The sequence below is a fragment of the Cimex lectularius genome, unplaced genomic scaffold (genome assembly GCF_000648675.2).
Source record: "Cimex lectularius strain Harlan isolate CLEC.00 unplaced genomic scaffold, Clec_2.1 scaffold53, whole genome shotgun sequence".
Lineage (NCBI taxonomy): Eukaryota > Metazoa > Arthropoda > Insecta > Hemiptera > Cimicidae > Cimex > Cimex lectularius.
In genome coordinates this window covers 1,132,666-1,159,450 of record NW_019392659.1, presented here as the reverse complement: position 1 = coordinate 1,159,450, position 26,785 = coordinate 1,132,666, and positions in this window count along the sequence as shown.

Sequence of the window (26,785 nt, the reverse complement as noted above, 5' to 3'; positions counted from 1 at the left end):
TAAGTATGCGGGCTCGAATGCAGAGACGCTGGAGTCGAACCCGGGACCTTCACCTTACCGTGAAAGCGCGCTGTCAACGCCTAAACCGTTGCGGCCACCGACGCCCCAATTTTGTATTTTTTTTTTTTTTGGTCGGCGAACGTCAAAGGTCATAGCCGACACGCTAGAAAATTTAAATGCGGGGTTAGTGTTTCTTCGTTTTGTTTTTCCATTACCCCCTTCTCTTTTACCTACTTTTTTCTTCTCCTTTCTATTTTACGCGAGTGCATGCGAGCGTATATGCAACACCCACGCCTACACGCAGGCGCATAAGGAGGGGGGACGCCTCACTATTTCCCTCCAGATCTTTCGCTCTTTTGTAGCTTTGAGGATTAGTAGTTTTCATATACTTCGTCCCCCACCCTCTCTCAATTATTTCTTTTCATCTCTTTTTTCCCTCCTCTTCTCTCTTCTTCTTTGTCCTCGTTTTGGAATTTTATTTCTTTTCATTGTTTTGTATTGGGCTAGGCGAATCTGTGTTGGAGTGATTGGAGATTCTCCAAGCGATCTTTCTCAGGACCGGATACGTTGGACTAATTCGTATCGCGTGGATACGTGTGTACCTCACTAGCGACTCCCTCATCTTGTAGTGGAGGGGCGTTCGATGCTTGATGACCCCGGATGATTGTATTATTGTTGTAAATGAAGCTAAAATTTGGACATTATTTAAAACATTTTTTATAACTAGGTTGTCATTTTTCAAGTATACCGGCAATCAAAATTTCCATTAAAATTTTGATATACACATACCTACTCAAACCTATTTGGTTGTAAGGGCGCCAAGCTCAGGATCGGCCAAATTTATTTATTTACTATACCTTATTTACACACATATTTCGAGGCACTTTCGTCCTTCTTCTGAGTACATTTTGAAAGAGCCTCGACAGAAGAATATAAAATTTTGAAAATCTTCAATAATCACATAAATCACATGAAGAGAAATAAAAAATCTGTAGACGATTTATTTGAAATTATTTAACATTACACTTAAATCTATTAGGTTTCGCGGCCCGATTGACAAAATAAATTCCTTTAATTAATTAATCTTTATGTAATGTATTGGTTGAGATAAAAGGTCAGTGTTACGAGCGGGATTCGAACTAAGAACCTTCGGCTAAATACGCCGCTGCTCTACCACTTCCAATCTCAACCCACCTTTTGAATTTTCTCTCCTTTTTGCCATTTTTCAGGAAGTTGGTGTCCGAGTGGATTGAAGTCACGATAGCTCCAGTGGTATAGCAGCGGCGTATTTAGCAGAAAGTCGTGGGTTCGAATCCCGCTCTTTACAATGACTGTTTTATTTCAACCACTGCCTTACTTAAAGATTAATTAATTGAAAAGAATTTATTTGGTCAAGCGGACCACGAAAACTAGTGAATTTAATAAGTTAAAATGAAGTATATCTTCACTAAAGCTTTCCGTGGCCATTTCATTTGTCGCCGAGAATTAAATAGATAATGGCAAAAAGTGGAAAATTCGAAAGGTGGGGTTGAGATGGGATTAGTGTCCGAGTGGATCGAAGACACGATAGCTTAAGTGGTAGAGCAGCAGTGTATTTAGCCGAAGGTCGTGAGTTCGAATTCCGCTCGTGACACTGACTTTTTTTATCATAACCAATACCTTCTTAAATTAATTAATTGAAAGAATTGCACTTTAATTTTGTTTTTATAGTTTTTTATAAAATCTGTGTTATTAGATGTTTAAGTTTGAAAATTTTCCTCCTTTCTTATATTAGTAGCAATTTTGCTATATTTCTAATGACGACGGTGGAAATAAGCATATCAAACGAGTCAAATAAATTCCAGGTAAAAATGTTTATGTATTTTACTGAGAAAAATAACACAGATCACATTTTTTTATTCCGGATAAAATACATGCATTACGGAAAATAAGTGAAAAGAGGAAGCCCCATACCATCCAGGTTTATCCGTAAATGACCTAGACCAATCAATCAACTGAATTTCCCGGAAATTTTCCAAACGTGAACGACGTGGTGAGTTTAAACGGAATCAATTCAGGTTAAAAGGTTGACGGCACGACACTTTTAGACACGCATGTCCATTACGATCCCCGAAATAAAACTATACAAAATAGAACGGATGCGCACTCGTATACGTAAAACAAACATATTCCTGCAATTTCGCTTTAAATTTATAAACCGGAAACGTCGTATGCGCTTTATTAGTTTGGGCTTTAGTATAATTCTGAGATTTTCAGGGAACGTCGTCCGACAGTTAGAAACGAAGTTAGCCGGTTGTAATCTGGCCGCTTGTTTCCAATCATTGGGCGCCCCCTTTCAAACTTACAGGCCAACTGAAAGCTTTTCAAACTGGGGGATTCGCATCGTGCAATTGATCGGTGCCAACCATGTTTCTTTAGTTATAACCGAAAAATCGAAATAATAATAAAATAACAATAAATGAGGCATTAAAACCAAACTTTTGATTATGACCGCCGCGGCTATATCTAAAATATTATTTTGTTCTGCGATAATTCTTTGAGGATATGCTGTTTGACATTATATACTACTATTCAAAAACTATCAAACAATTCACACACTTTTCTCCAAAAGTAAAGATCCCACACCCGTAACAAATAAATCTGATGTAATTTACAAAATCAATTGTTTTAACTGTCCGACAGCTTACATCGGAATTACATACCAATGTCTGGACAAGAGAGTAAAGGAACATATGTACGAATGCAAAAAAACCAAACAAAATCCTTCTGACCCACCATTTTGAACACCAACAAAAATTCGACTTCAGCAATCCAAAAATATTAAACACAGAACAAAAGAAAAATAAACGTAACTTTTTAAAAATGAAAAAGTCAGTGTCACTGATAAAAAAGTCATTGAAAAACCCCTTAATTAATTGGTCAAGCGGGCCACGAAAACAAGTGAATTTAATAAGTTAAAATGATGTATATCTTCATTAAAGCTTTCCGTGGCCATTTCATTTGTCGCCGAGAATTAAATAGATTACACTACATTTTAAAAATGGCAAAAAGGGGGGGGGATTCGAAAGGTGGTATTGAGATGGGAAGTTATTGTCCGATTGGATCGAAGTCACGATAGCTCAAGTGGTAGAGTAGCGGCGTATCTAGCCGAAGGTCGTGAGTTCGAATCCAGCTCGTGACATTGACTTTTTTATCTCAACTAAAAAAATTAATTAATTGAAATATATCAATTGGTCGAGGGGACCACGAAAACTAATAAATTTTTAGAAATTGTTGACATCAGAGAGAAACACAGCATCAACACATGTACACTCAGTCCCAGCTACGCCAGTATCAATATACATTCCTTACATCAAACATTTTTAAAATATATAATTCTTCAACAATTTCGTATTCCTTTCCACAATTATCCCCGTCTAATAATCCTGAAAGAACATTCAGGATTTGGTTAAAATGAAAAGATGGGAAGCCGACACGACATTTGAAAAATGGCAAAAAGGAGGGAAAACTCAAAAGGTCGGGTTGAGATAGGAAGTTGGTGTCCGAGTGGATCGAAGTCAGGATAGCTCAAGATTTAGAGCAGCGGCGTATATAGCAGAAGGTCGTGTGTTCGAATCCCGCTCGTGGCACTGAATTTTTCATATCAACCAAAGCCTTACATAAAAAGATTAGTAATTGAAAGAAGTAATTTGTTCAATAGTCCACTAAATATAATGGATTTAATAAGTAAAACGAAGTATAACTTCACTAACAGTTCCCGTGGCCACTTCATGTCGCCGAGAATCGAATCCTGATTACACGACATTTCAAAAATGGCAAAAAGGAGGGCAAATTCAAAAGGTTGTAGGTTGAGATGGGGAGTTGGTGTCCTAGTGGAGCTACATCACGATAGCTCATGTGGTAGAGCAGTGGCATATATAGCCGAAGGGTTCGAATCTCGCTCGTGGCACTGGCTTTATCATTTAAACCAAAACCTTACATAAAAAGTTTAATTAAGTGAAAGAAATAATTTGGTCAATAGACCACTAAATACAATGGATTTAATTTAAACACTGTTTATAAATCCCAGGCCCTGAAGATGATCTCAATAAAGATCGAAACGTTGGCACGATAAAGAAAATGTTTTTTTTAAACCTACGTCACTCCAGTGCGCATCTCACGATCTCCAAATAATCATCAACTAATGGTTACTAAACAACATACATTAAGTAATACAAGGAATAGCGTTTCATAAACAACTTACAATTTTGATAACCTGTGGGATAAATCCGCCCCATGATGTTTTGTGCCTGACCGAATAAAACTAAGCAAACCAACAATAGTAAAAAAATATTCGCCGGAGCCTATGCTAAGGTTAAGCAGGGGTTGGGAGAGAATGCCAGATGTGGGTATTTGTGTGCCAAGGACTTAACGTTTTTATGCCCTGGTTTTTTTTAAATCCAATGCCCACCTAGGAGGGCGTTTAGTTAGACTAATAGTACCTAGTGATGTAAATGGCCCGAAGAGATGGAAGCCCTATTGTCGTAATCCGTGCCAGTTTACCCTTCGTTAGCACAATTCGGAACAATGTGGAAATTAGGAGGAAGGTGAAGCATTGCCATGGTATTATGCCGATTGAGTTTGTTCCATTTCCAACTGCCTTACCCTTTACCCAGGATCCGGTAAATTTGAACTTATACGGCTTTCAGATTTCAATTTAACGCAAATTACCATTTCATATTTTACTTTTCAGTTTGCGTAGAATCTTATATTATCGCCGTCAATTAAGCTAAAATTTGGACTTTATTTAAGACATTTTTAAAACTAGGTTGTCATTTTTCAGGTTTTTATATTATTATATACTGCGCTCTGTATTTCAATCCAACATACTTGGAATCTTTTTCAAAAACGGATGACTTCTGTCATATCGCAAAAAAATTGAACAATATANATAATATTTTATCGCAATTTTTATTTTATTGTGCTATTAATGTGGAATAATAAAGGTCAATAAACGAAAATGTGTAAATTATCTAATCCTTTTAAGTGTTATAATTTCCGCGTTTCCCACGTTCAAATTGAGCGCCACTAAAAAATCAGCTGCTAATTGGAACGTCGCGTTGGCGGAGGTATCAGCGGGTTCACTTTGGCAATTCATGTCGAGAGATGTGGTTGTAGAAGTCCTTCAACATGATGATGAGCTATCGAGCTCGAAATCCGGATCGTTGCAAAACAACTTACTGTGAGTAGGAACTATCTTTTTTAAAAGGATTGAACACCACACTCACTCCATCATTTATCATTTCTATAAATTATCTATGTGTTCAGTGGAAGTCAGATTTTTAAAAAAGTGGCACGTGTACTTAACTTAAGTTTATTGTTCCCCCATCAATTACTAGTTCATCCTTAAGTTTCTGGCCTACTTTAGTGAAAGCTTCTTTTTATTTTTACAAATTTTCATATATCTAATATTATTTAATATCATTCAGCACATTATTTTGTTATTCTAGATTTTAAAAATCGAGTCGTATAAAGTAACATTGAAATACATGCACGTGTTAAAAGTTATGTTAATGCGACTAGGAGAAAGGAAATTGCTTTAAAGTTATGTAAATTAGTTTCAAAAAATTTCCCGGCTTCTAGGGCCCATTGATCTACTATTAACCTAATACCACCGAAAAGAATTTCACCAAAATAGGTGGTCCTATTTCCGTGTCAGTCCAGTATCAGTAAATTATCCCAAAATTGTGATGTCTCTTAAAAATCAGGGTGGTTTACACAGCAAAAAGCCTTACTGATTCAAAACTTTGCGTTCAAATGAACCTGACAAAGAATACTTTTTAGAATAATGAAACAATACTTTATGTGCTAACCCCCAACAACCGTAGAGATGGAAATTGAACAAATGCATTCTCAATATCACCTGAAAGTGAATGCTTTAGAAAAGTTTTGAGAAATGACGTTGTGAGAACTTTAACTTTTCTATTAGATCATATTGTCGAGAACAGTGAAAACGAATTCGAGGGAGAAAATAGGAAATCTATTTTCTACATAATAGAGCTCCACCACATTACGGACTGCGTGTCCGACTTTTTCTTGATTTTCCCCAAGTAGGCGAAGCATAGTAGTGATTGAGAGACCTCCAAGGCTCCCGTATTTCACTACTTTGACATTTTTCTTGGTTTCATGTTAAAAATGACGTTCGTAAAACATTTATAAAAATTTACGAATCTGCAAGAACTAAAATAAATTAAAGTATCCTGTCAATAAAGTACACTTGAAACTTTTGAAGCTGTGAAAAGGTATTCATCACTAATCAGTTTGCACGTTGGAGCAGAAAATTTTGAGCATTTGAGTAAATAAAAGATGAAAGTTAATTTGTGTTTATTGTTTTAATCCATAATTTTGAACAACAACAAGGAGCCACACTATAAATTGATATTATGATGGGTTGGAGAAAAATTCATTATCCCCAGGACGAATAGATGGATTTTACGTTAATTTATGATAAATAAAAAATATTCTCTCTATTATAAATATAAGTGTATAAAAACATACATGAAATATATCAAATATTAGTATCAATTATTTGCTAAAACAAATAAACGCTGCCCTATAATTTTCCATATAATCGGTCATTAAAATAATGACTGGGCTTGCGAAATACCGGCACGATCTAAGTTTGTCCGTGCAGTTTGTCATATAAGACGCGAGATGAATAGGAAATTGACGTCTTCAAAGGGAGAGTTGGGCCTGATGGTGATAGGTCGATTCTGAAACGAAGCCTGTTACGTCGAACACAGAAACGAACCACGTATACCAATAGATGTTCTCCTTCCGAACGTGAAATTTAAGGGCTCGAACGAGATCATACTTTAATATAAAATGGTAATTTTTATTTCAGCAAAAAAAATTTCGTGTTCATGAACCCCCTTGAATCTTTGATCTTGAAGATATGAATCTATAATTTGTATATCTATTTTTTAATTATATTTTTGGAAATGAAATACTTAATGTAAGCTAGAGTGTATTAAGAAAGAAGGCAGACTTGGGAATCAAAGTCCCACAAATACTACTACGGATTTACTCTTAAACGTTGTCTCTAACAGTACATTGCGAACCACAAATGATCTTATGATTCGCATAATCAAACAACTTCACCAGATATAATAATCAGAATAATCTATAACAATTAATTAAGGTTTCCAGGTGAGATAAAAAAGTCAATGGCACGAGCGGGACGATTGAACGGATGGATTGAAAAACGGCAAAAAGGAGGGAATATTCAAAAGGTGGGGTTGAGATGGGAAGTTAGTGTCCGAGTGGATCGAGGTCACGATAGCTCAAGTGGTAGAGCAGCGGCGTATCTAGCCGAAGATCGTGGGTTCGAATCCCGCTCGTGCCATTGACTTTTTTATCTCAACTAAAAACCGTAATNTATATTATTTTTATTATTTATTTATTTATTTTTATTTATTAATTAAAAAATAAAATGATACCTTAATAATAGATCACAAAATTACTGATCATATTAATAAAAATTTAATTAATTAATTTGATTATTTTGTACGTCTAATATTATTTATGTGCATATTTAAAATAGGAGGTAGATCACAATCCACCGTATTATTCATGAAATAATCTCCATGTTGTTGTGTACATTTTTTAATTTCAAATTTCTGAAACTAATCTAGTTCTCTCCCTTTGTTGAAACTATGTAACACTGTTGCATTTAAATTTGAATTGAAATTGTGTTTTGCTTCTTTTAGACGGTCCTTAAATTCCGAATATTGGGTCGATTTAGGCAAATGTTCTTGAACTCTCGTTTTTATTTCTTTACCGCTTTGTCATATATATTTAATGTCACAATCCTTACGATTAAGTTGGCGTATCCCGCTTTTTGCCTTGTTGTCTACCTTGTCTTTAGGTTTTAAGAAGATGTTTTAAGTGAAGCCGTACTTCTAATAGCTATTTTAAAAACTTCTTGTTTAAGGATTTTACCTAAATCTTTTCTAAGGAAATCTTGGTATGAAGGTACTAACTGTACTAGCAGAATTCGACTCTAAACAAATCATAGCATATGTGGTTCATACCTATAAAAGAAATAAAGATAAAAAACACTTTGCAAATTGTTTCTACAGCCTTTCAGAGAGGTATAGTACGTAAAAAAACGGATACTAGGAAGCGGGTTTTGCAGCCTTCTGGCTTATTGTACCTCCCTAGTTCCTTAGTTTAGTGCAATTGACTCAATCCTTCTCCTTAGAAGTATCAGGTCATTGACTGTCGCTGCTGCAATTTGATTCCTTAAGTTTTTTCCATATGGTAGGTTAAATCTCCAATGACCTGTTGCTTCACATTCGAAGATGATATGGGTGGCTGTTTCCTCCTCCTCATTACATAATCTGCAAATGGGATCATCGTTGTATACGCCCATGTTGTGTAGATGTTTTGTCAGATGCCAGTGGCCGGACCTACCACTCCTCTGAGTTTGGCCCTCTCCAATTGCAGCAGTGCTTTTGCCAGTCTTGTGTAGGGTTTTTTCATCATAAGTTTACTATGTCTAGCACCGCTAGATTTTATCCACTTCTCCTTTTGTTTTGTTTGGATCCCTTCTGCGATGGAGGATTCTATATTTGTTTTTGTTATCCCAAGAATAGATTGGAGGCCTATGTATGGTCCTGCAGATCCTCCTCTGGCCATACTGTCTGCTTTCTCGTTACCCAAAATTCCCCTGTGCGCTGACACCCAAGATATAATCAGGTTGTTGTGTTTTCTCAGGTTTTGTAGATTTTGGATGCATTCACGGACTAATGTGTAGAGATTAGTGACCATTAATCGATAGTAATTCAGATATCGTGAGATGCGGTCGGGTGTGATGTAGGTTTCAGAAAAACATTTTCTTTATCGTGCCAATGTTCACATTTAACAAATACATTTAGGATGTGGATAAGTGAATTTATACAATGTAATATGAGTAGAAATACTTTGTTTGAATATAAAATATATTTTGCATTGTACAAATGCACTTATTTTTTTTTCACATCCTAAATGTATTTGTTAAATGTAATCAATGTTTGTAAATCCCAGGCCCTGAAGATGATCTCAATAAAAGATCGAAATGTTGGCACGATAAAGAAAATGTTTTTCTGAAACCTACAACACACCAGACCGCATCTCACGATTTCTGAATAATTATTCTTCCATTATATTTAGTGTTCTATTGACCAATTTACTTCATTCAATTAATTAAGCATTTTATGTAAGGTTTGGTTGAAATGATAAAGTTAGTGCAAGAAGCGGGATTCGAACCCACGACCTTTTACATAAAAAGATTAATTATAGAAAGTTAATATTTTTATTGGCTTTAAATATATATTTCACTGTTTCGGGCAACAGTGGGCCTACAACCATTATAATGAGCAGGGTCTGTTTGTTCTATGAAGGTACTGCGAAGGACTCACACCCGACCGCATCTCACGATATCTGAATTACCACTGACTAATTTTGATATGATTCTTTTACATGCTAATGCTTTAATGGCTGATCAGATGCTTGATCTTATGAAGATTTTGTTTTGTTAGTGTAACCTCTTTTAAGATTTTCCAGGCACAATCATTGATGACATGTATTCCTCCTTGAAAGACCGAAGTGTACTTCCCTAATGAGTTTGATTGCTCATTTTTTGGGCAGGTACAGAAAACGCCAGATCCGGTTCCTTTGTTTGTTTTGCAGCCCTCCAGGTACCCGTAGCCTTTTTCCTAACTATTGCATGGTAGTTGTATAGGATATGTTTTGTCGTTTCTGTCCCTTCTACACATAGTTAACACAGATCATTTCTTGATAGTTGATGATAGGTTGATGGTAGTTACACTTTTTTCAAGTATTTAACTGGAGACCATATATACTCGTTAGAGGTTTTAAATCTTTTCAGGATTACCTGTTTCTCCCATTTGGTTGGTTTTTGCTAGTAGTTCTTTTGCTTGATTCATGCCTGATTTTGCTCGCCGTATTTATTGTGTTACTGGGGTTTTATTATAATACATTGCTCATATTTTATTATTCAATATTTTATAATAAATATAATATTATGTACAAGATAAAAAATCAAACAGCAACTATACAGTAACCTGCCTCAGCCGAAAATATTCCTTTGCATACGATATTTTAAATCGTCAACTAACTTTTAATTTAAAATGATAAGAAAATATCGTGGTATAAATTATGAAAATATAATTTGGATTCGCGCCAGATCAAATAAATAAAAATAAAATAACAACTGACACTGACGTTCTCGGAAGAAAAACAGTTTTCTGTCTAGTTCAATCAATAAACACAACAGGTTATTTTTATCTAGTCTACACGTTTTAGCATACATCAGACGATTTTCTGCCCAACGCCTTTTCGCCGGGAATTATATTGACATGCCAGGAAATTTAATTTTTCTCTATATGGAATTTATTGTATAAAATGATGAAATGGATTTTCATTAGGAAGAAAGACTATTAAAATATAAATGTCACTGTCACGAGAGGATTCGAATTGTCATTTGTTTTGTGTCATTTGCCGCCGTTGCCGCCGAGAAACAAATAGATTGCACGACATTTGAAAAATGGCAAAATGGAAGGAAAGTTCAAAAAGGTGGGGTTGAGATGGCCGAAATTCGTGGGTTCGAATCCCGCTCGTGACACAGACTTTTTTATCTCAACTAAAAACCTTAATTAATTGAAATATATTAATTTGTCAAGCATACCACGAAAACTAGTAAATATGAATGTAATGTAAATCTTAATAAATTATTAACCAAAATTATGATTTTTAAGAATGTTGTTTATGTATAGCCAATATATATAGCCTGAATATATAATCAAAAAATGGTGATTACACTTTTTCTTGATTATGTTGAAAATGCTCATGAATTGAAAGTGGAAAGAAAGAAAGATGCTCGGAGGGTGAGGTTCACACATTGAATCCCAGGAGCGTACGACTGGGATTACAAGAAACCAGGAGACATTTTAGTTCAGCCGCCTCAGGCAAAGCTGGAAGTTGTATCTTATCTGACCATAAACAACTGTTTAAGCACGGTTAGCTTTCCCTTCTGAACCATTACGCTTTCTGGCAACAGGTAAATTAGGCTCTAAGCCCCATGAGTACGCTTTATGTCTTATTGCCTTCCCATTCCTACCAGAAAAAATAAATAAAAAGAGAGTGTGAAAGAAACAGAAAAAATGAACCATCCAAACAGTGTTCTGTTTATTTGTTTTTCGTCAAGTCGGATACGTATATTATCAGGTGGGGGAAATAAAGTTGCCAATGTAGAAAAACATGGTGTGCTGGGTAAAGGATAAATTATCCTCCGGGGAGATATTGGTACGAACTGCTGACTTTTAGGAAGTTGTCATTTTGTTCTCTCCTTTAAGAAAAAGGCCAGTTTCGAATTCGGACTGAGCAAAAACTAATAAAAAATTTAATGCAGAATGAACGGAAGCAAAAATACATAGCTATAAACATGAAATAAATAATGACATGTAGAAACAATAATAAAAATGAATTTTCTGCAAACTATCGCTTAGAAATAATTTACAATTGAATTATTCAGGCAGAGTTTTAATTTTATTGTTTTAAATTATTATATTAATATTACGCTTATTTACTTATTTTTTATCTTTTATAAATTTAATTTTCAATGAAACGTTATGAAATAATTGAATTGAATTGAAAATAATTCATTTCCTGTGAATGGCATTGTTCAAGTAATTGTTAATCAATAATCTACACCTCTGACCCCGTGATTCAATGAGATAATGTCTCTCTCTCTATTTTTTTTTCTTTTTTTTGTGTGTGAGAGGGTTCGCAACAGCAGAGGTCATATCAACCCTCGGGGTGCCGGTGTTTTTGAAAAAAAAAGCCCATTTGTAAGTATGTCGGGTTTGAATTGAACATCAGGGCTGCTGGATTCGAACACGGGACCTTTACCTTACAGTGATGAGCGCCGTGTCAACGCCTAAACCGTTGTGGCCACCGACGCCCCTGTGTCTCAGTTTGCTTTATGTATTTTTAAAATAAATTCTAATTCATTTTTTGACGTCGTTCCGACCATTTATACGTCAAGGCCGGTGAATTAATAAACTTATGTCGTTTTGAAAAAATAATTCTCATTACAGATGTAAGTAATATTAATTATGAACTGAGATTTTCAAATTCACATAAACTGTGGTGCTATTCTAGTGGTGTCATGTTTGTTTCTTGTGAAATTATGGTGAAACACGGATTTGTATTGTGACTCAAAAGGTTCACCACAAGAATAGTGCCATATTTTATGTGAGTATAAAACGCAGTTCAAAATTTATATTATTTACATCTGCCCTTTATAAATATTTTTTCCAATCAAAGCTATGTTTTGTAGTTGACCCAGGATCTGAAGACCACCCGATTAAAATCGAAACCTGTGATAAAAAGAAAAACGTCTTTATCTAAAATACCTCATTTCTGACCGCTCCTCATTACTTCGACAAATAAATAAACAATCGGTCTTAATTATTAAATTATTATTAAATAATTATACTTTTTATCTAAGGTCTTGAATGAAAAAGTGGTGTCATAAGCGGGATATGAAATCTAGAACTTAGATAAATGTATAAATTATTGAAATAATTAATACAGTCAATTATGACTGCTGAACACATGTGGATTAATATTGGACCAAATTTCCGTTACCGAAATTTAAAACTTCGTTATCAGCCTTAATGTCAATTTTTGAACTAGGGCTGTGCGATGCTGAAAATTTTTACGAGATAAACGGAAATTCATTTTCGCTAGTGGTTGCAGCGAATCCGGTGCGCAATGTTGTGTGGCAATTTTCAACGGTCGCAAAATAATAAACATTTATGAGTATAGCTTAGTTAGATGGAAGAAATATACTACCCGTCCATTTTATATTACAATTGTAAAAATTTTTGATGAAGGAATGGTGGGGTTTTCTTTTTTGCATCTTTGCATCTCATATATTTAATTATAATTCTAGTTTTATTATCCAGCTCCCTGATATCACTGAGTATTAACATCATTAACGTAAAGTTCATTACGTCTGGTTGGACAACAATACTACAAACACTGAAGCTTCTGGAGCTTTTAGATCAATAAATCCACAAAACACAGAATCTTTATTGTCAGGTCGAAAATAGTGTTTTACCGTTCAACCTTTTCATTGCACGGCAGGAAGGACAAGTTACATCATAAACAGTGGTAGACCTTATAATATTTCATTTAATAAATTTGGGTTTTTTTCTGCTTTATGTCACTTTCGGACCACCCTTTTCAAAGATTATTCTTATTATCATAGTTAAAATATCATTTATCCCTGCGCAATCATCTGACTTGAACAAAAGTATGGAAAGAAACAAGAATTTTAACTAACGATTTTTTGCTTATTTTATTTGATTGGAATGTATGTTGGAAGGCTTGACAGAACTTCAAAGTTCCACACATGTGCCTAAGATGGTCACAATAAATTCTTGCATAAGGTTAGTTTAATGTTGACGCCAAAGAAAGACGACTTCTGTCCTAGAAGTCTTCATAGTTGTCCAGGATTTCTGATAAATTGTTTGTTGTGTGGGAATTCAAAGACAGTTTACTGCCTAGGAAAAGTTCTAAGTATTTCACTGGAACGTATGTCGGTATTTCTTTGTTTTTGATTTACAGGGGATGGCAAGATTGTTTTCAGTATGTGAACATACACTGAGTACATTTTTCATCATCCAATCTTGTCTTGCACTTTTTCTAATGGTCTTCGAAAAGCTCAAGATATTGTTGATTGTGTGGTATTTAGTGACCGTTAATTAATAAGTATTTAGTGATCGTGAGATGCGGTCTGGTGTGATGTAGGTTTAGAAAAATGTTTCTTTATCGTGCCTATAGATTACTGTTTATCGTAACGACACACAATGATACATCTACAAATAGAAAATACACACTTTAAGTAAATACAAATACTAAATTTTATCAGCTTCTATTGATTAAATAATCAATTAATTATACAGAATTTTTTCGAAATGAAAAATTTGTGTCACAGGCGGGATTCGAACCTATGACTTTCGGCTCAATACGCCGCTGCACTACCAACTTGAGCTACGTGACTTCGATCGCCCATGCCACAAACTTCTCATTTCAACTACCCAATTTTATTATAATTATAAGAAATAATAAGAAAAAATTGTGCATAATTAATTGAATATTTATAAATAAAATAGTTTAATTAAACCTACAATTTCTATATTTTGTACATTATTGTATACATTTATAATCATCTCTGTACAAATTAAACTGCATTTATAAATCCTAGGCTCTGAAGATGATCGCAATACAGATCGAAACGTTGGGAAGATAAAGAAATTTTTTTTCTAAACCTATATCACACCAAACCGCATCACACGATCTCTAAATAATCTCTTGAATGTTGGACCCAGCTGGGATAGGATTCCAGTTATAGCAAAACATTGTGGTATCGCCCGTGCATTTGGTTATGACTAGGTCTGTGATTTATATGCAATTAAAACAGACAAATATGCACATATATATGTAAATATATTTGGTAAAAAATGCAATTTAAAAATGAAAATATGCGAAAACTACCATGAGAAAAAAATAAAGAAACTTCAAATTAAAGCACATAATTGTATTGAAAAGAGAAACACGGCAAGAGGAACATCACATCGTAAATATTTAAAAAACGCATTTAAAAAAAAAAAAAAAAATTAAATTTAAAGTCCGCCGTTTCATACATCGAGACCAAGATCATTGCGTTTTCGATAAAGTCTTTGATTTTGTTGACTATTTCATTGTATATAAGATCCAGGTGAGATTTCCTGAGGGTACGTCCGTGGGGAATGGTTTTCCCTGGGTATTTATCCAAAAACACCCTTGAATTCAGGGTGGCTTAGTTTATGGCTGGGTATGTCAGCTCTAACTAAAGCACGACATAAATCGGTATCGAAACTGGACTTTCCAGACCCAGGTCTTGTGGCAGCTTGTGTCACAAACGTTTTTTGAAACTTAGACTCCCTTGTGTTTCGACTTTGTTTTTCTGGTGTTTCGCCATCTTGAAGGCTGTGTTATCAAAAAACGTGTAGCTGTTTTTACATGCTTATCACAACAAACACAGTACAAAACGTCTGAATCGCCCTTAAATGTCCACCTGAAAACTCACGCACATACTTTTGAACAAGATCTTTCGCTTTGCGATGACTTTTGGCATTTTAGGAGTAGCCAGTTTACAACACACAAATAATGTTTCACGATGGAAAACGCATGAGAGACTGGGTAAAAAAAGCTAAGCAGTATTAAAGTATGGAAAGAAGTGTACAGAGGTCGTAATATTTCTATGAATCCAATTAAACTATTCCAAGAGAACATTTACAGTGGTACAAACACTATTCTTTTCTCTGTTTATTCCATGAGAAGCAAAAGCGTCCTTAAGTTCGAGGAAAGCGGTGGGACAACTGGACAAACACAAACTCGTTCATTATTTAGAAACGGAAGAATGGGAGCCCGTAGCACTTTTTCGGAGAATTTTGCTTTCTGCCTGCTCAGAAACATTAAAATTCGAAGTGCCAAATACCGATTTGCCAGATATGTAAAAAAATGCTACAATCCACTTATGCAAAAATATGCATTTATGGCAATATATGCAGTAATATGCAAAATAAATATAGCTTAAATTGACTCCAAATATTTCAAAACATATACGGTTTGTTAAAGCAGCAAATGCATATATTTCACAGCCCTAGTTATGACGGTATTGGGATGTATAGGTAAAGCAACCTTATAAATTATAATATAAATATTATTATAAATTATTATTACATAATATTATAGAATGTGGCGAAGAATTCCCTCTAGTGGCACGCTGGCTTGTATCTGTTGGACTTTCGAGAACAGCGAAATTCAAAGAGCTAATTCCTTTGTGCATATATTCTTAAACATTGACAATGGCAGTGTTATGATTTCAGACAAATTTATTTGTAAATCATGAAACGATAAAGTTAGAAGATGGATTTATCAAGTAAAAATTCTAAAAATGTCTTTTGTAATTATCTACAGGAAAATACTATCGGTAAATATGTCGCAAAGTAAGACAGTTTTCCATTTATACACATTTACAATGTGTAACTAATTTACAATTAAAGTGGCAAGCTTGCAACTTACTGGCTGGAAATACAATGCTACGTATCATTTAAATGTTTGAGAGAAAGAAACTTTAATCGCTTTACGAACTTGTTACCTTGTTTTAAAACGGTTTGGATCCCTTCCACGGTCGTATGATAATGAAGCTAAAGCTATACAGTTGGGGGATGGTAGCTTCATTTTTTGTTCCTTCCCGCAAATAACGGCTTCTCATATAATATAAGTAATTTTACACGCAAACTTTTTAATACAAATAATTACAACCTAATATTTACTTTCCTAAACCTGTCTTTTTGTTCAGGAAAGAAATGTTATTAAAAAAGTAATAACACTTGGTTTAGCGAAATGTGTATTTGTTTTATTTATACTGTTTGAAGTAATAGCTCTTTAGTTAATTGTAAATTAATTTAACACTTGTTCTTCATGACATGCAATCTAAAATGAACCCGTTATTAATAAAAATAATTACATAGGTGTCGATAAGTTGTATCGTTTTAATTAATAATATGATAAAAATAATTATAGTACTAATGTGAAATCCGTTAGTGTTTTTTTTGTTTTTTGTTTATAATTAGCTGAAAGCTTGGCAAGACGTAGTATTTTTTTTCTCATAGACTACACGCCTAATTTCAATATTCAACGTATGATTAATCTTTGTATGTAAGGTCTTGGTTGAAATGAAAAAGCTAGTGTCACGAGCGGGATTCGAACCCGCGTCATTCGCCTAAACACGCCGCTGCTCAACCACTTGAGCTATAGTGACGAGGCTTTGCAACACAGCAATGACAACAGCAAGAAAGTAATCAAATATCTGAAGCAAATAAATGCATATGGTCGCCTTTAAGGCTTCTCCACACGTGGTTTCATTTTCCCTTCCTGAAGTGAGTGTATTTATTGGCGAGAATGTGTGAGCGTATGGGTGGGTAGTGGTCGGAATATCGAGTACCCCACAGACCCACCAAACTAGGATAGATGGTCGTATGATAATGAAGCTACGCTTTTTCCTTAAGCTTAGCTTAAATAATTAAGCTTAAATGTAGAAATAACGTCCCAGAACACAACCAGAAAGATCGCCAGACTTCCTACAGAAAAGCTTTATGTGTTTTTGGTAGAATGAATGTATTTATTGGCGCGAAAGTGAGTGTGTACGGGTGGGTTGTGCAGGAATATCGAGTACTCAACAGACACACCGATTTAGGTTAGTATTAGGCTGTAATATCTTTTAGAGTGAATGGGCGGAGGCATTGTTGTAATATTAAATGCGCCAGTGGCTCCGCATTTTTTAATTTGTAAATACAGAATGTTTGGTTACTGTTTGAGTGAATGTATTTATTAGTGCGATAGTAGTGTATGCATGGGTGGGTCTATGGTGGAATATCAAGTACCCCATAAACCCACCACCTAGGTTAACGTTTTAGATTAATAGTAATTTTAATTGTACATAATGTATGGATGTATTTATTAGCGTGAACGAGGGCGGGTCTTCAGAGGAATATCGAGTACTCTGAAACCCGCCTATAGGCTAGGCTAGGATTGAATGTTAGTGAATGAGATAGTGTGGGAGGGCTAAAAATGTAGAAATAACGTCCCAGAACACAACCAGAAAGATCGCCAGACTTCCTACAGAAAATCTAATTTAAAAAAAAAATTAAATAAATAAATAAATAAAAATAAATAAATTTATAAAACGTGAAGTGGAAGAAATGTGAGGTGCCGGCAATAGCCCAGGCAGCTAGCTGGCCGGAAAAAAAAATAATATAGTGACTTCGATCCACTGGGACACCAACTCCCCATCTCAACCTAAATATTTTCAAATTTTCTCTCTTTTTGCCTTTAGATTTTGGTTTTGAGTCTCAACGAATTGAGGAAACGAATTCAACATTAACCTGCGGTTATTAACCGAGGACCATTTTAAAAACAATAAATTTCAAGCCAAGTCGATTTTTTGTTATAAAACTATAACACTTGTAAAAACAGAATAAAACAGAATTGGTCATTTTCACATCCAGTTGTAAGTTCAGATAGGGGTGTTCGAGTGCATCGAAGTCACAGAGCTAATGGTAGGGCAGCGGCTTATTTAGCCGACGGTCGTGGGTTCGAATCCCGCTCGTGGCACTAGCTTTTTCATTTACATCTAAACCTTACATAAAAAGATTAATTAATTGAAAGAATTTATTTGGTCAATAGACTACTAAATTTAATGTTTTCAACACATAATTCAACTGGCCGATCAGCGCAAAACACAAATAAATAACGAAAGTAATTAAAATATAATTTTTATTTGGAACTGATATGTTTTCATCGTAAAAATCGTAAATGTTGAGAAATTAACTCAACATAATAAAGTGCAAAATTTACTCGGCTATTGGTCCTGGAAACATGAGGTTCCCATTTGTTATTTCGTTATCTTTAATGGTAACAAATGTTTCCAATGCATTAGAGAGCTCTTATCGACGACATAGGTAATAATAAATTGAGAGAATAAATTTAACATTACCCAGTGGTTATTAACCGTTCGGCAATTTTAAACTACACACCGAGGACCGTTTTAAAAACAATAAATCACAAGCCAAGTAGATTGTTTGTCATACAACTATAACACTTGTCAAAACAGAATTGGTAATTTTCATATCCATGGATTTCGATCGCATATAAATATCGGTTCAAAAGGATAGCGTATGAAACTAATGAACGACAGTAATTTTGAGTTATGTTCGAAAGTTTTATTTAACATGTTGATTTAGTGAGTTGCTATACTCTCGAATTAATTTTCTTAATTGTTTCCAATTAGATATAGTATTGTGGCAAGAAATAGTGCTTTACCATTGTATAATATGTAAATTATTCAATTTTCTTAAAGTCATCTTCAACGCAAATTTAGAACTAGAAGTAAGTTTATTAATTTGAAGGACAATTCTCTAGCAACATAAAATAAGCAAAAATTCACGTGATTCAATCGCCTCGCTGTCTGCCAGGAGGCAATTAATCCAAAATGAAATTATGATAATTTCATTTGAAGAGTGGAATAGAAAACCCATAATAAGTCATCTATTAACAAAAGTCATTTAAAATTGCCAAACATTGTTTTGTGATGTTAGATATCGATGTATACAAAGAGTAAATGGGAGTAAAAAAAATGGCCGTTTTAGAAAATATATTTTAAGATATGTACCATTAGGAAGAACAATGGTAGACTCGTCGTGGGCTAAATCGATCTTAGCAACAATGCAAGCTTCCTTTTGGTGAAGGTGTAATAAAAGTATAAGTTTCATGTTCCACAAAGGTAATGTTGACCTGCCTGATGAGTGGAAGTAACACGGGATAGCAGAACTAATCAATATCAAAAATTTCAAGTGAATAATTGCGATCAGATTTTGTTCAAATAATTATACTTTTTATCTAAAGTCTTGGATGAAAAAGTTAGTGTCACGGTCGGGATTTGAACCCTCGACCTTTGATAAATGTATAAATTTTTGAAATAATGATTACGGTCAATTATGACTGGTGAACATATATGGATTTTTTTCAAATGGAGGACCGAATTTCAGTTACCGAAATTTAAAATTTGATTATCAGTCTTAATCTCATTTTTGCACTGGGGTTGTGAAATGCTGAAAATTTCTGCTAGATGAAGTTGAATTCATTTGCACCATATCTGATGCGCAATGTTGTGTGGCAATTTTGAACGTACATAACCAAAAGCAAATACCACAACAAATACAAGGTGAGCTTACCAAATCTTATGACCTTAACGTTTTCCGCTGACACAAGTTACATCGATCGAAAATATTTTTATTTGAAATTTGTGAAATTCTATACTAACTCCCAACAATAAAACTTTTTCTGAGATAGGTACTCCAGAAGATTTTTTTTATCATGAAGTGGTTTAGATGATGAATGAAAGCATATTCTTTTTTAAGACTATTTAGCCCAATATATTTACATAACAACGCATTGTTTTAAGTGTATATGTTATTATTTTTGTGTAAATAGATAATGTAATCATGTGAGCTACAATAATCGCTAAAGTCTGAATATATTTTTTTGGAGTGAAAACGTTAAAAATGTTCAATAATAATCTCGAAATGAGGAAAAACACGCAATAAAAACCTCAAAACGTGTAATAAAGGCAAAACCTTTAATTTAAGATATTACATTTTTTATTGATTTAATCAAAATTATTATATTTTAACACAGTTTAGAAGGTGATTATTGATGTTTTAGTCAATTGATTATACTTATTTGTAAACTCAAAAAGTCCAGTTTCACAATTACATTTAAAAATATACATCTAGATAAAGCCTACAAAGTAAGTTTTAAAGTTTATAAGGTAAAACTTTTAAACCGTCCGGTTTGGTGGATTGAAAAATTGCAAAAAAAATTAAAAAACTGGACTACAATTAGTTCAGACGATTTAATTTAATGGGTCGGAATTGTTAAATGAAAAAGACAACATTACGGAAATTGTTCGTTGTAAACTTTCAATCTAAAGATTACAGAAGGGAGTCGGTGGCGGTAATAGGTAATTCGTTAAGTAGTAGGTAGTAAGGGCACTCATTAAGTAAGATTCGGACATACTTACAAATGAAGGTTTATGAAAAACACCGCGAGAATTCATTTAACCTCGTAGTTGAAACAACCTAAAAAAATAAAATAAAATAAATAATTATTCAGATATCGTGAGATGTTAACTATCGATTAACAGTCACTAACCTCTACACACTTAAATAAATAACATAAAAATTATTTCTTTTTATACTTCATGTTTTTTTTTCTTACTGTAAATAACGTAATTTCCCTTCTAAGTTGTAACTAAAGTTGTACAAGACATACACTTAGAATCTCTTACAAGTTTTGCTAATTTAGTGTAGTGTGTTGACTTAAAACTCGACCCAATCGCAAATATTTCTCAAAAATCAAAAACAACAATCGAAGCGACAGATTTTTCTTTGTCTTTTTTTTCCTTTCGACTTTATAAATAAGCCCGTTAGCGGTCTATTGGCAAAATTACTTCTTTCAATTACTTAATCTTTTTATGTTAGTTTTTTTTAATAATTCCCTATTTTTCACGGTCCGCTTGACCAAGTAATATCATTCAATAAAATTAAGGTTTTAAGTTGAGATAAAAAAGTCAGTGTCACGAGCGGGATTCGAATCCACGACTTTCGGCTAGATACGCCGCTGCTCTACCACTTAAGCTATTGTGACTTCAATCCCCTCGGGCACCAACTTCCCATCTCAACCTCACATCTCAAATTTTCGCTCCTTTTTGCCATTTGTCAAATGTCGTGTAATCTATTTGATTCTCGGCGACAAATATATTAGGCTACATTTGAAAAATGGCGGAAGGTCGTGGGTTCGAATCCAGCTCGTGACATTGACTTTTTTATCTCAACTTAAATACTTAATTAACTGAATTTTTTAATAGTATTGAATTTATGAATAAGGTTTTGTGTGTTCATAAGTATACGTATTATGATCTTTTAATAGGGAAAAACTAATAACAATACACTACAACAATTAATTTTTTAATTAATTAACACCACCAACATCGATAAGTTGTTTCCTGTCAGGTTACACCTTCTTTCATGCAGAATGTGTTTCAAAAGCGAAAAAGTCCCGTTGTTTTCTTTAAAAATATTTTGTCATCGGTCTTTGTTTCCGGATAGCTTTAGCCATCATTTTCGAATTTCAAATATTAACAGCTTAACAGGCATTGTTATTTTTTACGCAGTTCTCCATTCTTCCTAAGTCCAAGAAATTCTGAGAAATAAAAACTGAGAAATATTGAAATGATGGAACAGGAGGAGTCGGGGGATTTCGAACATAAAATAATTCCTTGAAAACCGAATGGCATCGGAAGGATAAAACTTCAGTAAAGCGCATTATAAATAACATTTTCCTTTCAATTTGTTCGCTCAATACTGTTAAAGCATAGAAATTATTCATTTAAAATTTTTGTATTACATAAAAGTAATATGCATTTGTGTGGTGATTAGTGACCGTTAATCGATGTTTATTTAGAAATCGTGACATGCGGTCTGGTGTGATGTAGGTTTCAGAAAAACCTTTTCTTTATCGTGCCAACGTTTCGACTTTTCGAGGCACTCTCGACACGACACGCAAGAATGGCACAATTGCACAGAAGACAAACACTTTGAGCCCTGAAGATGATCTCAATAAAGATCGAAACGTTGGCACGATAAAGAAAATGTTTTTCTCAAACCTACATCACACCAGACCGCATCTCACGATTTCTAAATAAATAAAGTAAAAAAACATTAAAAAATTGGAAAAATTGTAATTTGGTGAAGTAGACCGTACAAACGTGCAATAACGCCAAAACGTGAAACTATGTGCCAAATAAAAGTAATGTCAAAAGAATTTCTATCTTTGATTTGAAATTCTGTGTTGGTTGTATTCGAATTGGAGTTAGCAATGCGAAGTCGCAATTGTACTGGTATCTGTCTTCAATATCACATTATAAACCATGTGGTAGTTAGTTGCCAATGAATTTTACGAAATTAAAAATTTTTTTTTAAACACTAATAATCAAATTGGTATATTCTTTGTTTCAACGCCATAGAAAATAGGCCAAGTAGGGATATAAGTGTTGATCAATTCAGCAAAATTACATTTGTATTCAAAATAAAAATTATATAATTATTACTGTTCTAGTGTTATGTAATTGGTCTATAATCATAGTAAAATTTTTGAAGTAAGTGTCCTCTGCTGTTTTTAGCCTCTCAACGCAGCTCGAGTCACCAAATTTGTAAAAAGTAATAAATATTTATTTACATTTTTTTTCAATTCATTAAATAAAACCTTTTAATTTACATAACCAAAAGTAAAGGTTTTTAAGACTCTGAATATTTTTAACCGACCAACTGGAGAGAACGAGCGGTTAGTGGCATATGTGCAACCGAGGACTGGACATTTACAATGTTAATTCCCGTTTAGGATCCCTTTTACGTCGGGATACCCGGAGCAACCCCTGTTTGACACATTTGTCCTGAATACTAATCAATGTTCCCGCGCAAAATTTTGCCGCGCTTAAATTAATAAAATTACAATAATGAAGTATAGTTTTTACCGGGTCAAATTCCCCGGGCACCTTCTTCAAATCGCACTGGAAAGGGCCAATGCATATTAAGCTTCGGTTAGCCACAGTGGAAAATACTTGAGCCCCCCTTCAATAAATATTTTCAATCTGGAGAGTAACATGATATTGACAAGACATATTATTTAATCTTTAATTGCATTGGATTATAAAAATTATAAAAAGGCCAACTTGTCTTTTAAACATTTTCTTTCTTGTCACTACTGTCTGGGAGATAAGAGCCTTTTTACGCTTTCTTTATTATAGGGGTATTCACGATTTTTGTGTTAACCCTGTGAACTCTGTAGGTCCTGTTAGATCGACAAAAATGATGACGTAGACTTGCACGAATAGTTAGGGCCAATGTTAGATGTTAGGTCGAAAATGTAGTTACATTGCTATCCGTTAGGGCGTAGGCAGAAGAACAAACATGGCAGCCATGAATTTAACAGCTGTTTTTTGCATACACGTATCTTTATTATTAAATACGCATTAATTAAATAAGACCAATACATTTCTTTTATTAATTTCTGACCTATCCTTATATTCTCATTCAAAATAGATACATCCCATATCCTATAAAGTTGTAGCCTGTTAGATCTTAAGATACAAGATAAGTATGTCGGCACGAATTGAAGCGTGTCATTTGTTGGTACTTTTCGAATGCATTTTTAATGAAAGAGGTGGTTAATTTTCCTTTTTTATTAACTTCTGGCATCTTAGAATTGAACACAAAAGAAAATCAAAACAAACAACAACCAGCCTTCAAGGACTTTACTTTTGGTTCTAACAATCGCCATGCGCAGCAATTAACATTTAACATGCTAAAAAAAGGAGAGCGTTCACGATCTTACTGGACATTTCTCTATGCGAGTTAACACTGATTAACATATTACAACCATCGTGAATACCCCTTATGTGTGACAGCCAAAAAGTGTTTTTTTCACCCTTTTGTAAATATGTTGGCCCTGTATTCAAACCAGGGACGTTTACCTTTCAACGGTGAGCGCTGTGTCAACGCATAAACCATTGCAGCCACCGACGCCTCTTTTCTTATGTCTGCAACAATTGTATTTATGCTACGCCATTTAATTCAATTTAATTATTTTATAATGTTTCAAATTCACAACAAACTGCAATTGTTTAAACAATTTTGTTCAGTGACTAGAAAACATTTATTGCTCATTCATTTAAAATGTACTATCCTTGTCAAGCACAATAAGTATATAAATATATAATTTTTAAAATACATATTTTATATAATATTAAATAAATTAAATATATAAAGATACTTAAGCTGTCAGTATCTCTAGTAGTGGCAGCACTGGTGAATAGGAGAAAGAAAAACCTGTTCTTGGACTGACTGTTCCATGAGTCGAAAATAAACACCAGATTTGATAGGACTGCTTTCTGTAAATTAGTATATTTAGGGTATATTCGGGTATCGAGATACAGCTAAAACATAAAATATAAAACGATTTTGTTTTACAGGATTATTTGCCAAATTAAGTCAGTCTGTATTTTAACCCTACATAGAAAGTAATTATAAATGCAGATTGACCGGCGATAAGTGTCGAAAATTTCAGGAAGTGTTTCTATTCACCATATGCAACAAAAAACTTCTTATAAACCCCTGTCCAAATCTTTCGAGTAAAGAAGTAATTTTAGGGTTAGGTTTATTTTATTTTTCGATTTAGGTTCACTAAATTGCTTGTAAACTTAAGAATTACTGACTGTAGAAATTCTATCTTGTGCCACCTGAAAGAACGTTAAATTTGCTTGAGATAAAAAAGTCAATGGCACGAGCGGGATTCGAGCCCACGATCTTCAGCTAGATACGCCGCTGCTCTACCACTTGAGCTATCGTGACCTCGATCCACTCGGACACCAACTTCCTCTCAAACCCACCTTTTGAATTTTCCCTCCTATTTGCCATTTTTCAAATGTCGTTTGATCTATTCGATTCTCGGCGAGAAATGAAATGGCCACGGAGTGCTTTAGTGAAGATATTCTTCATTTCACTTATTAAATCCATAAGATTTCGTGGTCCGATTGACCGAATACCTTCTTTCAATTAAATTAATCTTTATGTAAGGTATTGGTTGAAATGAAAAAAAACAGTGTCACGAGCGGGATTCGAACCCACGGCCTTCGGCTAAATACGCCGCTACGCTACTTGAGCTATCGTGACTTCGATCCACTCGGACACTAACTTCCCAACTCAACCGCAATTTTACGTCTCTTTACCGCAAATTCGATGGAAAAATTCTGCACGAAAAATTCTGAAAAAACATAAATATTGAAATTTGGAACTTTTTGAAAATGTTGGATTGGCAACTGTTGATAACTACAGTTTGCTTTATGTTATCATCTGGCAACGTCACAGGTAAGTGATTTAAAACATATCTTTGTTTCCTAATGAACAGCTTGCTGATATGCATTTCATTTACGGTTACAGCAACGGTAATGCTACAGGGAGAGAATACCAAGTTGGTTTTCAACAACGAGACGTTCCAGCAGATCGCACCCTCCAACGACTTCGTCAGAGGCTGAGGAAAACGAAGAACCAGGCAAAACAAACAGCGAATTGGTGAAGGTGAGGAAATTCCTACACCGACTCGCTGATTGTCTTCCGTAATTCTTCGAATGAAAAAACCAGTTTCCTTCATCCATCAGCAAACTGATTGAATCGAACTATAAAGAACTGACACGAAACTCAAGAATAAGATGGATTTCCTGGAAAATTGGGCGTGCCCCTCCCCTTTATCGATACAAGTTTTTTCAACAAGTCGCAAAAATTTTGGGCCTTCCAGAAGAACAATCCAAAAAGTTGGGTATACCGCTGGGAGCTAATAGAATGGGGAACTTTTAAGGAAATTTGCAAAGCTCCTGACGATTTTACTTATTAACAATTACTAATCTAACCTTTTCAAAAAATTCTAATTTTTCGTGCAAAACTTTTCCATCAATTTTGTAATGTAAATAAGTTTTCTTACAAGAAAATTTAACGTTCTTTTTGGTGGTACAAACCAGGTTTTTCCAGCGTCAATAATTCTGAAGTTTATAACCAATATAATGGGCCTAAGTCGAAAACTAAAAAATACCCAAAACCTTAAATTTCTTCTTTATTGTTCAGATTTGGACAGGGGTTTATTGGTAGTTTTTTATTGCTTAGTTGTTTGTATATTACATTTGTTTACCAATAGTATATATTGAGAGAAAGTTTGCATTTATACAAGAGGTAATCTCGAAATCTACTGGTCCAAATTTGAACAATTTTTTGATATACAATCATTATGATCATAACAAAGACATAAACGTAGTTTCATTATCTTACTATTGCAATATATTAATTAAGGTGGTGAATTTTTTTTACATTACTGTGTGACTTGCTAAAGGCCTCCCTCTTCCAAGCTTTTTTTTCAGTCGCATTTAATATTTTTAGCCGAACCGATACGAAGTGCAGAGTAGGCAGATGAATTTTTAAAAAATTTCTTCTTGACGACTTAATTTTTTTTAATAAGGTTT